Here is a 15238-nt window from a genome sequence, read left to right as displayed (position 1 = left end):
TGTTTCTAAAGGGCATTTGTTTTATTTTAATGTGTGTTGGATGGGAGGTGTGTGTGTTTTGCAGGAACAAAAATACTTTCAAAGATAGTAATTTTTAGTTATTTGTCTTATCCAACTACCTTACTGTAACTTCTCCAAACTTGTAAGTGGTAAGTTGTGGGGACAGAGTCCCAGAGAGCAGTTCCCAAGCTCTCGGCCTCACATGAAAGGCGCTGACTCGGGTAGTAGATGGCCGTCAGCTGTAACCAGTTAGCCACTGATATAACTGCCACGGCTGCGGTGGTTGGAGAGTCGGAAGTCGAGAGAGTCGAGTCAGTGAGTCGGTTGGTTGGCAGGCAGAGAAGCGGACAGCAGGTCGCGCATCGTGTGGCTCCTGTCTCCTGTGTCTCCAACCCAGTCACCTGTGAGACTATAGTGGTATGACTCCCCAACTCCCATAGGTAGGTGTTCCTTTTTGGCCTAGCCATATCCTGCGTTCTTATGCGGGGAGCGGGACCAGAGACCCCGCAGGCTGCCCCGCACGACAAATGGTGGAGCGAGCAGGGTCCCCCACATGACATAAGTCTAGGGTGGAAATTCATTTTTGCATATTTACAGTGAATGAACAGGGATTATCTTTCTTTCCTACTGAGAATAAAGGTTATATACAACTTCTTCAAGTACAAAACTCTTTCCCCCAAACTGAAAAGACTCCAAGGACCCCAACTTTTGTCAGAAAAGCAATTTAGATAGCTGTTAATTTTGTCACTACCTTCCTCCAACATATTGCCTCAAGGATTTTAGGGCAGGTGTGTACTTCTTTCTCCGCTCTGCTGATTCAAAATTATCCTCCTCTTTAGCACAAACTTTCCAGTGCATTTAATAAGCTTCTAGATTAATTTCAGAGAGGGGGTTCCCACCATCACTTCAAATTTAATATATCTGAAACCAAACCTTCTACATAGCCCCTCACCTTTCAAACTAGCTACTCCTTTCAATTACTCCCATTTCTCTTGGTGACAATCCCATTCTGCCACTACTTATCAATTTTAGCTAGATTACTGTAACTAACTTCAAGATGGTCTTCCGATCTGTGGTTCTCCCAACTTCAATAGCATCCTTTATACCATTTTGATTCACAAGCCTGGTAGACCATTTTTATCATTAAAGAAAGGAAGAAGCTCCAGAAATTCAGAGGTACCTTCGGGACGCTGCTAAAATAATAGGAAATTCCATCTGGCAGGCTCAAGACCACCCCCATTTAAACACAGCAGCACTAGTTTCATCAATTTTGTAAATGTTATCTAAACATTTTGTTGGCTGAAGGGGTTGCTAGGCAATCATTTCCCTAACCAATCAAATGGTCACAATTCACTTACTTGTTTACATTTTCTATCATTGCCATAACAAATTACCACAAATGTAATGGCTTAAAATCACAGAAGTTTATTACAGTTCTGGAGGTCAGAAGTCTGACAGGTCTCACTGGGCTAAGACAAAGGAGGGGTGTAGATAGGGCTGCATTCCCTTCTGGAGGCTCTAGAGGGGGTTGTTCTCCTGCATTTTCCAGAGTCTCCAGTCCCTCTTTCTTTGGCCCTTGACCCTTTCCACCATCTTCAAAGCCAGCAATGTCCAACTGAGTCCTCCTCACTCAGCCTCCTCCTTCCACTTGTAAGGAAACTTGTGATTACACTGAGCCCATCAGCATAACCCAGGATAATCTTTCTACCTTAAAGTCAGCTGATTAGCAACCTTAATTCCTTCCTGCCATATAAGGTAAGATGCTCATAGTTTCCAGGGATTAAAACATAAACATCTTTGGGTACAGGGTACCCAAACTTTATTTGCCCTCTACTCTCCAACAGAATGCTGCTGTATAGAGAATCAAAGAAAGCGGCCCAAATGCATCCCACCTCTCCTATTTCTCACCCAAAATACAGGAAAGGAAATAAGAGATCACAAGGATAATCAGTGGCAAGAGAGACATTCTTATTCCTTGATAGAACTTGGAATTCATTTTTCTTCTATATAATGCATGGTCCCATTCTTAAGACAGCCCAAAGTTCTCTACCTGAAACAATAATAACTATACCATGGACTAACTGTCCAAGAACTTTATGAAGACCCTGGAACTTAATTTGAAGTACCAACTGCAAATACAGCAACAAAAAACAACCTTTCGGTTTAGTTATTATTAAGCCATGTAATCATGTCATTTTGTAAAAGAAACTGTATGCCCAGACCTAACCCTTGAATACATTACCACAAAAAATTTTTTTCAGTATTTCTAATATCTTATACCGTTAGTAGAAATTGTGCCTAAATACAAACTTCAAGCTTAAAACTGATCAGGGCTCAGTCCTGCTTTAATTTCTGACTTCACTTTTAGGGTAGTGGAAAGCTACTATATGGAGTCATTCTGAGTGCTTACAAAAATTCAGTTCAGCATGAGTAAAACCCTGTATATTATATAGTCCAGACCTTTTCTTAGCTTTTGATACCCACCAGGATATTTGTAGCAGATTCAAAACTGTCCAAACTTTAATGTAGTACGATTCCAGGTTGGCCTCAAGATGGAGAACCCTTTTAAAAACAGACTGCCCTTCAGGTAAATGTTTTTTGTATATCACTAAAAACGAATGGGGAGACACACTAGCCAAAAGAATACTAAGACATTTAGGAGCAGGACTTGGTTTTAATAATGCTCTACATGATAGAAGGTACTAACAGATATGAAAGGAAGTACGCAGACACTGAACTTCATAAATAAGCTTTAGGGCTAACAGTGAGGATAAAATGCCCAGAATAAAATATATTTATGAAGATCTGAACTTGCCCTTACCTTAACAGTGACCATTAATCTCACCGTTGGCCATTAACCTTACTATCAACTATACCTCAGTTTTAAGAATCAAATGAAATAATGTACATATTCAAATTTAGTAAAATGTTTTTTCATCTAGCACTATTGAGAGTAAAAACAATTAAATCTTACATTAAAGATACTGAAAGACACCTTTTAAGTTTCAAAGATTAAAAACAAATTAATGAAAGGCTGTCTATAGTTTAACATTCCACAGTCTTAGAGAATATCCAGCATAATTCGACCATTTCTTGGTGGTTCTGGATCATTATGAGGAACATCACTGATAATGGTGTGTCAGATAAAGCTCAGGGGCCAGTAGGTACAGTAGAAATACTCCGCAATTTAGAATTTTGTCTTTCCCTTTCAATGCAGTAATTTCTCATTTCTTATTTTGTGACAAGATGATTCAAATCTGCTTTATTTTACACACAACTATGCTGGGCCTACTGTAGTGCCACAGTCTGTCCTTGACAGTACAGCAATCACTCTCCTCGCGATCCTTAGGCTTTGTTTGTTTGTTTGTTGTTTTTTTAAACTCCTTGCTATAATGTCTACAGTAGTGATGGTGAGACTGCCCTAAAATCTGGCCTTTAGTTAAATGGATACTACTGCTGTATTAGGTCCCTCACTCTCTGCCAAGTTTTAGTTGAACTCATAATCTTCAAAAAGTAGTATAACTCACAAAATATTGCTACCTTTATTATTACTGCAACTATCATCTGATAAGTACTTACTGCACACAGAGCTTGGGCTTGTTTTAAATACATTGCCTTAATCTTAACAAAACTTCATCTAACAGCATTATTTTCAAGGATGGAAGGAAACCAAGGAAAGAAATTAAATAACTTGCTTAGGAGGCAGAACCAGGTTTGCACTCTAGATCTAGCTCACACCAAGGCCTGTGTCCTTAAACACTGTAGATCATCTCACAGAAAAGAAGACAGATTCAGGAAAAGGAAGTAGTTTTGAGTCTTAGTTCACACATCTATAAAATGGGAATAATGATACACACCTGCCTCTTTGACAAGATTGTTAAGGTTAAATAAATGGAAAGTTATATGAAAACATGAAAAGGTTAAAGCATCTAAAGATATTAGCCTCTCATACCGCACAATTCCAGGGAGCACCATTCACACAAACACAATATGAGTTTTCCTAAAGTAGTACAGGGAATGCCAATTATATTGGGAAAAGTGTCTCCTGGAGCTGTGCACTGCAGATGTCCATATATGTGTAAGTGTGTGTGTGCGTTCACATATATATAATTTATCTATTAGTGTGAACTGCATTCTTTTTTTCTCTAGATACAATAAAACCAGTGATTATTAACATAGACAGTGATAAATGAACAAGTGTTTAACAAGAAAGCTTTTATGCCATAAACAATCAGGTAGCTCACCTATAAACCCATGGTGATTTCTCTCCCTTTCCTTTGCAATAAAATCAATTTCATGAATGGTTACAGTATACAGATATTTATATTAATCACTGTAGAAAAGCCTAAATCTTTCTTTTCCCATTTCTAATTTCTCTGGTTCATAAACAAAGAAGGAGCCAAATCACTCTATTTGTAGGAAAAAAGTCAAGTCCATTAAAATGGTTTAGAAGTAATTGAGGTAATTCTTTCAAGATGGAATTCACGATACATGTTACGTCACTACGGACCACTACTAGGTGATAAAACTAAAATTATAGTGACTGTCTTCATGTGTTCCAAAGTGTGCTCTTATATGTGAATATCAAGGTGACCACGGGTCATGCAGGGTCTCATGCGGGGTCTCAGCTCCCGCTCCCCACATAAGAATGCAGGATATGGTAAAGCCAAAAAGGAACACCCACGGAGCCATAGACAGGGAGTCATATCACTATAGTCTCGCTGGCGGCTGGGTTGGAGACACAGGAAGCAGGAGGCACATGATCCGCAACCTGCCATCCACTTGTCTCTGCCTGCAAACCCCACTTGCTAGCTGCAATCCGCCATGCTAACTGGAATCCACTCTTGCTAGCTCAGCCACCATCTTGCTAGCCCCCACTTGCTGCTAGTGTAGCCATGGCAGTTATATTAGTGGCCAATGGCTCACTGGTTACAGCTGACGGCCAACTAGCCACAGCTGATGGCCATCCAATCATAGTTGATGGCCATTTACTACCAGAGCCAGCACCTTTCCATGTGAGGGCGAGAGCCTGGAAACTGCACTCTGGGACTCTACCCCACACCACGAATTTAAAAATCCACTCAGTCATCAAGAGACTATGATAAAACATGAGAACTGAATACCAGGACTTAACAGAGGTCACAGGGATAAAATAAACCATCCTTCTAACTACGGTAAAACAAAAACTGTTTTGTACTTCTTTTGAGCTATGACATTTCTAAGAAACTTAAGGTCAGTATTTTAAAGACAGACTACAAAAATACAATGATACATGATCAAAACAAAAGCTATGAACTATTAATCCAAGCACAGGGAGAGATACCCTGACTAATCCTGCACCAACACACTTGCAGCTCTTATCACCAATAGCTAAACCACCAAGGCTTGGCTGTACATGTGTACAAATCACCTGACATGCTAAGCTGAAGCCCTACCACAGCCTTAGTTACCTAGCAAATTATCCAGGTCAGAGAAAACTCAAGCGCTCACATTTTTCATGCTTCCATCACCAAATCTATTTACCTTATAACAGCAACAGGATTTATAAAGCTGGGATTGTCTAGTTATGTTCTCATTAACACAGAAGTCTCTCAGCACTAACTAGAGAATATACCACCCCTTGGTGATAACATTCCTGATAACAGATTTCTTCTTTATCCATATTTTCTAGCCTCTTTACAATGAATTCCTACTGCTATTATATGGGAGACTAAAGCAAAAACAAGTAACCTTTTACTTATTATTTCTACGATGACTAGTAAAGTCTGTATAAGTGACCAAAAGTGAATTATTGGTGTTCAGAAATGAGTCAGTGCAATGGACCAGTGTAAAAAAAAAAAAAAAAAAAAAATCTAAACCATGTAAAACTAAGCATTATACATGGTACCACCATAAAAAGAAATGACCTAGCACATACCTAAAAACTGTTTTTTGATGCCTATCAGAAACACTCAAATCCCATATATAGGACAGACAAATCACAAAGATAAGATAACACATCACTATTCGGTAAACCAATACTACTATTTTAAAAAAAAACACAGCGTGGGAAACCTGAAATGACTTGCTAGAAGTAACCAGATAGACCATGTACAGAACTTAAGTAGCTGTTACACATTACACAATAATACTCTGCATTTATAGCACCCTGGTCTGAAGGAATCAAAGAGCATTCACTATTTACCTATCATCACCTATTCACTTATTCCAAAAAATTCTTACTTTATCACCCTTATCATTTGTTTATTTATTATTCAATAGGATTCTGATTGACATTCTTAAGATGCATGAATATGTTATTTTTGTTTCTATATATAGGTCGAGACGAATACACACCACATTGTCAAAAAACCGTTACTCAAGCAACCCATGAGGAACAGATGTGGATGGGGGAGGTTTGCTGAAGGAGGAATTTGCTTAGCTTCATTTATTTCAGTTTAAATTTTATCTTTGAACATACAATACTACAAAAAAATTAATAACCACAGAAAATATATTGCATTGTAAGCCATGACATTTCCTTCTAGACGGATCTTAGCTCATCCCCTGAATAAACAGATTTCCTATGTTAAATACACTAGTATAGGCCATAGTCCCAGAGACCAGCCTCAGATTACTAGTATTTCTAAGCACAGGACTTCTCAACACGTGCAGGGCTGACCCTTGCACAAAGCAGACAACTGGACAGAGCAGATGCTACCAACCACCACAGCCATCCCTATTCTTCCAACTCCACTGCCAACTACAGATTCCAGCAAGCATCTTCCATGTTTCCATCCTTCACTGTGTTACCTTACCCATTAATCATCAGGCCGGAAAAGGAATTAACTTCCTTTCTACCAAGAAACATTCATTTCAGCTTTTAAACTTTATTGTCCCCTACAAGGAAAGATCTACTTTTTCTCTTCCTTCAGTGTTGCCTCAATAGGTATAATAGTAAAAAATTGGAAACCTAAATGCCTATCAGTAGAGAATATGGACAAATAAATTATAATATATATAATCTAATTACATGATATACAACATAATAATTATATAATATATATGTTATATATAATATATTCTCATATATGTATCAGATACTTTGAGGCTGCAAAAAATTGTTTTAAGAATGAAGAAGTTATCTGATACGGAATATTAGAGCTACATTGAGTGAAAAATGGAAGCGAAACACTGCAGTTTACATCACTTTTATGTAAGTGTAAAGAAAAGGGTTTTTACTCATATTTACTTATATACAAATAAATTAATAGTTTATGTGGTTTTTTTTTCCCTATCATTCCAAAGATGAGTCGCTACCTCCCAGTGGGGAAAGTGGAACACTGAGTTTTATAAAACTTTTAGTACCACTTGAACCATGTGACTGACTATATTACCTATTTTAAAAACCAATGAATTATTTTAAACTTGCTTAAAACTTTTATCTTCTGAGAAGTACTTGTGATTACTTTAATACTTTATAAAGTTCACTCCTTTATAATCATGCATTTTAGAAATCCAAAAAGAAACAACAAATGTCTCTACTCACTACCATCACCAAGATATCCTATATTCCAATTCCTAACAGCAAGGATTATATTTTTATTTAATAAAGCAAGAATTACTTATTAAGTGGCTAAACTATAACATAACATGGGATGCAAAGGCAAATATAAGATAAATATATAATTGTAACCTCTGCGTGGTAACCATTAACCTTGGTAGATTCAAATAAGTCTGAAATTTCCCATGAATCTTTAGGAAGCGAAGAGTTACACATAAGCCATGTAAGGGCATTTCAGCTAATCATATATAGTTGGAGCTTCCTGATATCACCAAAAGGAATAAAACAACACTGCAGTATAGACATAGTTTTATTCTGTCTTTCATATCTGTAAGCATAGAAGAAACTGTGTGGGTCCGGCCCAGTTGCTCAGGCGGTTAGAGCTCCATGCTCCTAATTCTGAAGGCTGGCGGTTCATTTCCCACATGGGCCAGTAGGCTCTCAACCACAAGGTTGCCAGTTCAACTCCTTGAGTCCCACAAGGGATGGTGGGCTCCGCCCCCTGCAACTAATTGAGCACCTTGAGCTGAGCTGCCTCCCAGATGGCTCACTTGGTTGGCGCGCAGGCTCTCAACCACAAGGTTGCCAGTTCGATTCCTCGACTCCCGCAAGGGATGGTGGGCAGCGCCCCTGGCAACTAAGACTGAACATGGCACCTTGAGCTGAGCTGCCGCTGAGCTCCCGGCTGGCTCAGTTGGTTGCAGCACCGGGCTCTCAACCACAAGGTTGCCGGGTTCGACTCCCGCAACGGATGGTGGGCTGCGCCCCCTGCAACTAGCAACCGCAACTGGACCTGGAGCTGAGCTGCACCCTCCACAACTAAGACAGAAAGGACAACTTGACTTGGAAAAAAGTCCTGGAAGTACACACTGTTCCCCAATGAAGTCCTGTTCCCCTTCCCCAATAAAAAATCTTAAAACAAAAAACTGTTGAGGCCGAGAGCTTATGAGACTATCGTGAAAATGTGTCAAATTCAACAGCATGGAAGAGAATCCAAATGCCAAACCATTCTCAGACATGTGCATACAGAAAAGGAAAACTAAGTTTTTAAAAATAAACAGCTTATCATAATTACCTGGTAATCAATCTGAAAATAAAGAACTCATCTGATAGCCTACAACAAAAACATGTGGTTTTGCTACATATACACACAATTAAAAACTCTAATGAATTAGCATTTAGCAACTAAAATAAAATACTACTTAAATGCCATTAAAGGGGCAGTTGATCCCTTTTCATATTTGTTCACACACATTTCCTGAGTATCCATTGGGGAGATACAAGGAACAATAAGACAGGGTTTTCTGCTTTCAAGCATTTTATAACTACTACTTTAGAGTACTCAAAAACAAATTCAGAGTAGAAAGTTATCAAGAGGTTAAATAACTATATGAATGAAAGACCTCACTAACTATCACACAGTTAGGGAAGAGGGAGCTCTAGAGAAATATGGTATTCGAGCTAGCCTTTCACGGAGGTCTTCGAAAGGCAGAGATAGGAAAGGGAGAAAATTCCAAGTGAAAATGTATGAGAAACCAAAAAGGCTTGGTTTTAGAAAAATGTAAAATTAAGTTAGAATAAAACAATAAATAAATTTTAAAAGGAGCACTGGGGCCAAATAATGACGTTTTGGAAGACAACACTGAGGAACAAGGACTTAATTCCAGAATAGACCTGCAGCCACTCAGTGGAGGTACAGTGGTCAAGAACACAGATTTGGAAATTAAGACATGCTTGGGATTCAAATTCCAGTTCTTTTACCTACTAATAATGCCTTCAGGCTCATGAATTCTCAGTTTCTTCATCTGTAAAGTGGGATAACAGTATCTACAACATAAAATTATTGTGAAGGCCAAATGAGAACAAAGCATTCAAGAGTGGCTGACAAAACATTCAATAGTGTTTGGGTTTTTTCTGTTTTGTTTGCTTTTGTTAGGCAGAGAAAACATGATTAGGGCTGCATTTAGGACAATTTATTTGATAACAGTATGCATGATAAATGGCAAGACCTAGAGATTATGAATGTTTCCTGTTAATGGCAGTTGATGCAAAGGGATTAAAAGTACTTAGCTGATGGGAAAATAGAAAAGAGGCAGGAGAATCAGGTACCACAACACAATAAAATGACAAAAAATTGTTTCTGAGAAAAGAGGAGAATGAAGAATTAAAAATTACTTGATTGTGAGCCTAAGAAAATATTTAAGGTCATTAATATAAGTAAGGAAATGAGGGAAGAATTATTAAATTTGCAAAGGAAACAGTTTAATTTTGAATCATTGATTCAAGATAACAAGAGGACAGGCACTTAAAGAGTTTATCTAGGAGAACAACAAAAGGCAAGTCTGAAGCTCAGAAAAAGAAAATGAGGCTGGTGAGGCAGCACTGGGGCCTCAACAAACAGGAGAGAATGAAGAGTGGAAACCATGGGTTTGTGTGTGACCAAAAAGGAGAAAACAGAACTCTAAAAAGATGAGCACTCAATCTAAGGTAACATCTGTATTTCAGAAGTGAGGTGAGGAAATGAAGAAAGGCTGCAAGGAGGAGGAGTCTGAGCTACTGGCTTGGAAAAATAACAAAAGACAAAGACTTCCCAGCACTTCATATTCCATTGCTCTTCTGATGCTCATTTTTACTTCAGATTATAATTTGAACTGATTTATGATAATGTGATTATAGGTTTTTGAGACCTGCAAGTTACTGAAAAGTGTTCATTATTCCAACTCAACCCCCAGGACACAGCTAACACAGGACAATAATTATAATTAGCTATTATTTTCAGTATGTCAAAGCTCAAAGAGTTGTAATATTTAAATTCTCATATTCCTTGACATCCACCCACACTTTTGACTCCACTGATAACCCACTCTTCAAAGAAAAACTCTCTCTTTGAAAACTTGACAGCCAATTTTCAGGTTTTTCTCCCCCTGTATTTCAGCTTCTCTTTCATCTTAACCAGTTCTCCCTAAAAACAGAACTATCAAGGACCAGGTCCTTTATGAAATATCACATAGTTGTTTTATACAATTAGTTTTAAACCCCAACTAGATTTTAAACTCTAGGTCATACCTGATGCTTCTTTTGCTGTCATTCATAGGACCTAAATAGTTTGATTTTTGGCTACTCACGAATATATGTCCCCAAAAGGATTTTCAGGCTAAAATGGAAAATAAACTTTCTATTTCTTCCCATCAGTCTTAATGAAGCTCTCTTTCATTAATTTTTGAGCGCACACACTCGCGCGCACACACACACACACACAGCATTGGATCCCTCCAATTCTCCAATAGCTGAAATTCAATAACCTTAGCATATTCTAAAGACATCTTTCTGGTATGGGAACATTTTTGTGTCCCACAGCTATAAAACCACTCAGATCCAGTGTTAAGGTATCCAAGAAATAATGGATGGCAGATAAGCCATTTAGATGTGAATCTAATTACTATCCTTAACAACTGCCAAAAATGAAAGCTCAAATATTTTCCTATATGTTTTTTTCCTCAAGTACATATTACAACTTTATTAACTTCAGTATTTGCCATATTTCTTTAAACTACACAGTTGTCACATCTGCTGGAAAATTGAAACAGATTAATGTACCATAATATTATGACACATACTCTATTAAATTGTCTGTCATGACGCATTTTTAAGAGTTTATAAAATACCAAAAATGAAATAGGCATATTTTAATCTTTTTAGGTCCCTCTTTGTACTCTTTCATCATATTAGCTTATAGTTTACAAAGAATGCAACTGTGTTAATAAAAATGTTAAATGCAATGAGATTATCCATCAAGTTTGTAAGGAACAAAAGCACCTGTAGGAGATATAATTTATTATCATATCCAAATTTACCAGGGCATCAAGCAGAATGACTAAAACAACACATTCCTCCATCTTTGGTATCAGCTGAAAGAATTTAATATTTTAATAATACACCACAAGAAACCTCATCAAAAAAGACATCATTTGAGTTTCACACTATTTAACCCTTTAGATTATTTTTCAATGCACATAATTATACTCATGTCTCTATTTTATAAGGAACATTTCCAACCAAAAAAGAGGAGGAAATTTTGTAAGGTAGTCTTCACTAATGGGAGGCAGCATGGCAGAGAAGAAAATGTAGGTTCTTGGATTAAGCATGCCTGAGTCTAATGCAGTCACCATATCTAAAAGGGCAATGGGATCTTGAAAAGCTTAATCTCTCAGAGCCTCTGTTTATTAATCTATAGAATGGAGAGAATGCCACCCTATGTTGTGAAAAATACATAAAAGCGAGTAATGATAACTGAAATGCCATGGATAGTTTTAATTCCTTTTAAATACAGTTCCCCAAATAATAAAATGCTACACAAAGGAGCCTGATTTCAGGCTATACATGTTTAGAACCAGACTGTTCTTGGTGATTATCTTACTCAGTTGTTTTCCCTGGAAGCACCAATATGAATACACAGTACATTTTTAATAAATACAAGTCAGTGATTACATCAACAAAGCTTCCAGCTCTTCTGCACATAGAAATATAAAATGTAACAGAGAGCCTAGCTTTCTGTCAGCTAGTAAGCAGTGTAGTTATCCTTCTACTTATGGCTTACTCCCTATGGGTTACTATCAAAATATTTAATCCCTGGCTTTTTTTTTTTTTTTTTTTTAACCTATCTGAAATACAAACTTCTAGCCACTGGCCTTCTACCTTACCTCTTCTTCACACATGAATCAGTTCATGTTTAAGGAATTTAATTTGTTTTCAACTGACCATACGGAATTTAAATTTACTCTGAAAAACGCACTTACAAAAACAAAAGTAAACTATTTTAGTAACCTGCTTTATGAAGTCATCCAAGCCTCATGTAAACTTCCATTAAGTTCTATGTAAACATATTACTCAACTTGTCTAACATCTAAGTATCCCCATCTGTCCTTAGACATTCTGAAAGTTTTACCCCATTATGTTTCAAAATATTGGTGTGTAGGTCTTTTAAAAGCTATTTAAAAGCTAAAAGATTATAGAAAAATTGCAGACAATGCTCAGCAATAAAAAAGTACATAACTTGCATAACTTGTAGCTTTTAAAAAGAATGAAGTATGCAATAAAATAAAGGAATATCTTTAAGTATCGTTGGCTAATAAAAACTATATATACTACATATGATCCCAATTTTACTTTAAAAAAATACTTTTTATATGCACAGAAAAACCCTGAACGGCTAAACAACCACACTTGAAAACTGATTACCCTGGCTAGTAGTAAGAGGAGAAAAAAGGTGTGTGTGGGGGCGGGGTAAGGGGGAGAGACGTCTTCATTGTTTGGCTGCTTAATTTTTTCTTAAAGAGCACGTAGTACCTTTGTAATTTAAAAAAAATAACAAAGAAAATTACTAGTAAAAAATCATACTTTCTCCTCCTACTCAAATTCTTCTAACTTGTAATTTAAAAATATAGTTATGATTTCTAAATTTTAAAAAAAGAACGTATAAAAACAATACTAGAAGTTAAAAAAAATCTTGGATTTGCAAAATTACTCCCTCTGATTCTTCTACTCATGGGTCCTCTCTAGGCTGGTGTTTAAAATACCCTAAGGACGGGCACCACACTTATACGGTAGTAAACGCTCAAACGAAAAACAGAAAGAAAATGTTAGCGCCTACTCTAGCTTCTTAAATTCCTTCCCAGCCCCAGCCCCCAAGGCTTCCCCGAGCTTACGTAGGTTGGATTCTCCTCCTTCAAAATCAAAACAACAACAGTAAGTCACGGGGTGAATCTGAAAAGGCCCAAAAGGGCCCGCGGGTGTCTGAGGACCCAGCGTCGCCGAATCTGTAGTCCCCGAGCCGGTGAGAGCCACAGGACAGTGAGGCCCCTCTCAGCGCCTGGTCCCCGACCTCCCAGCCACTTCGAAACCAATCCGACTCCCTCAACCCCCTACCCACCTAGATTCCCTGGCCGCCAACCTCCCGACCTCCCTCGAACCTTCGCCGCCCACCCGATCCATGCAAGCAGGACACGCTAACCCGCACGACCCCGAGCCCGGGGGCAGCGGCGTTACCTGCGGTAAAGCGGTTGGTCCGGCCCGCAGTAGCGACGCGCAGTCAGGCGACCGCAGCCACCGCGACAACAACACGACCGCCAATGCCGCCGCCGCCGCCGCCGCCGCCGCCGCCACCGCCGCTGGGGGAGGGGTAACGCCTGGACTACCAGCTGAGAAAGCAGGACTGTCGCGGCCTCGGGAGTAGTCGGAAACCTGGGCATGCGCGGAGAGTCGCAGGCGGGAGAGCCTCCAGTTTAGGACACCAAAGTCAACAAGGCCCGGGGACGCCCCCATCCGGCTCCGCCCCCTCTGGAATCGCTCCGCCCCCAGGCCCAAACAACGCGAGGTCTTGACAGGGGCTTGGGTACAACAGTGGTTGGGAGAGTTCCCGCGAGAGCAGGACTGTAGCCTCCCCCCACCTTCTCTCCGAGGCGTTTGGATGCTCTAAGGCTGAGTGGCCGCGAGGCATGCAGTGAGGAAGGAGTGGGAGGTGGTGATGGGGCTTTCCTCAGGGAGGCCGTTCGACTCCTTCGTGCCCCAGAGCAGGGCCTCTCGAAGTCAGAGCATTTTCGAGGGTGATTCCCCGCAGGGTAATTCTGCTGAGGCTTTTGTGGAGCGTGCTCCCCAGTTTTTGTGAAGAGCGAAGGATTTTTCTGAAGATTGTGTCTTGAGAGTTTCTCCATCTCCAGTTAACGCTTTGGACTCCGGGGGCCGCGCGTTTCCGTGGTGGCCTCGGCTTATTCGACGCCTTCCTGAGTATTTTCCCGTAAAGCCCGCGTTCTCGGCCTGGCTCGGGACTTGGGCTTGTTAGTCCCACGGCTAACTTGTGTTTGACATTCAACAAATTGAGACCGGTGAAGGTGGTGTGCTAAGCAAGTTTCTCTTGGCTTGCTTAAACATCCCATAGCCCGTTACCAGAAGGAAAGGTTTTTGAGGAAGAGGAATAGAAAGTTAAGAGAGGAGACTTAAGGTCAATAGAGCTGGGAAAATGCTGTCCCATGAACCTACCCAGTAAACAAGCTATTCATAATTTTAAGAGTGAGTTTTAGCATGTATAAAAGGCAGTGTGTGTTCTTGTAAGTACTGTAATTTTTGTGCAGTGTTCTTTCCTATTCACTAATCAATCTTTGTGTGTGTGTGCCTCTCCAGCCCACTAGTAGGCTTGCATTACTTGAATTCTATTCGGTTTTGATTTTCAGATGTGTTATCAGAGATTGTAGATTACAACATCCTTAATGCCCAGGTTACTGTTTCCCACCATAGTTTATTTGTGTGCAGAAGTGTTTAATTAATAACTAGTGAAAGAAGTGCATGCAAGCAAGGTCAAAGCAGAAATCACAAAATAACTTGCCAACAGGCACCAAATTGCTGCTGAGGTGGTGTGCCATTCAATTCAACTTTTATTTGGGCTTAAAATTTAATAAATGCATATCCATTGGACGTTTAATTCCTAACTGCAGAATCTCAACTCATCTGTCTTCTGGATTAGAGCCTCTGGTCACTGAGTTTTTGGCATTTTGCTTGCTCTCAGGCACTCCTAACTGTGATGGAGTTATTTAACAATCTGGGAGGATTCGCTTTCTGCTATTCCAAGCAGAAATTTTAGCTCATGAAAATATGGAAGCAAAATAAGTAGAAATGGTTAAGTGAGGAAAATAGCTAAAATCA

The 15238-nt window shown here is 39.2% G+C and overlaps 1 protein-coding gene across 5 annotated transcripts in view; it reads right to left on the bottom strand.

Annotated features, from left to right (window-relative positions):
* PCMTD1 (protein-L-isoaspartate (D-aspartate) O-methyltransferase domain containing 1) overlaps window positions 1-13728 on the bottom strand; it is a 70596-nt gene extending 56868 nt beyond the window's left edge. For 2 of the 5 annotated variants that reach the window (XM_019712565.3, XM_019712566.3), the window contains exon 1: window positions 13589-13728. The gene's annotated coding sequence lies outside the window, so the exon portion shown is untranslated. The remainder of the gene's footprint in view (window positions 1-13588) is intronic. The other 3 variants (XM_074318924.2, XM_074318925.2, XM_019712564.3) reach the window with 2 other exon arrangements.
* Between the last annotated feature and the right edge of the window lie 1510 nt (window positions 13729-15238).

The sequence above is a fragment of the Rhinolophus sinicus genome, chromosome 7, assembly GCF_057876585.1.
Source record: "Rhinolophus sinicus isolate RSI-liver-muscle chromosome 7, RSI-T2T, whole genome shotgun sequence".
Lineage (NCBI taxonomy): Eukaryota > Metazoa > Chordata > Mammalia > Chiroptera > Rhinolophidae > Rhinolophus > Rhinolophus sinicus.
The sequence above is the reverse complement of the archived record's forward strand: the minus strand, read 5'-3'. Positions and strand labels throughout refer to the sequence as shown.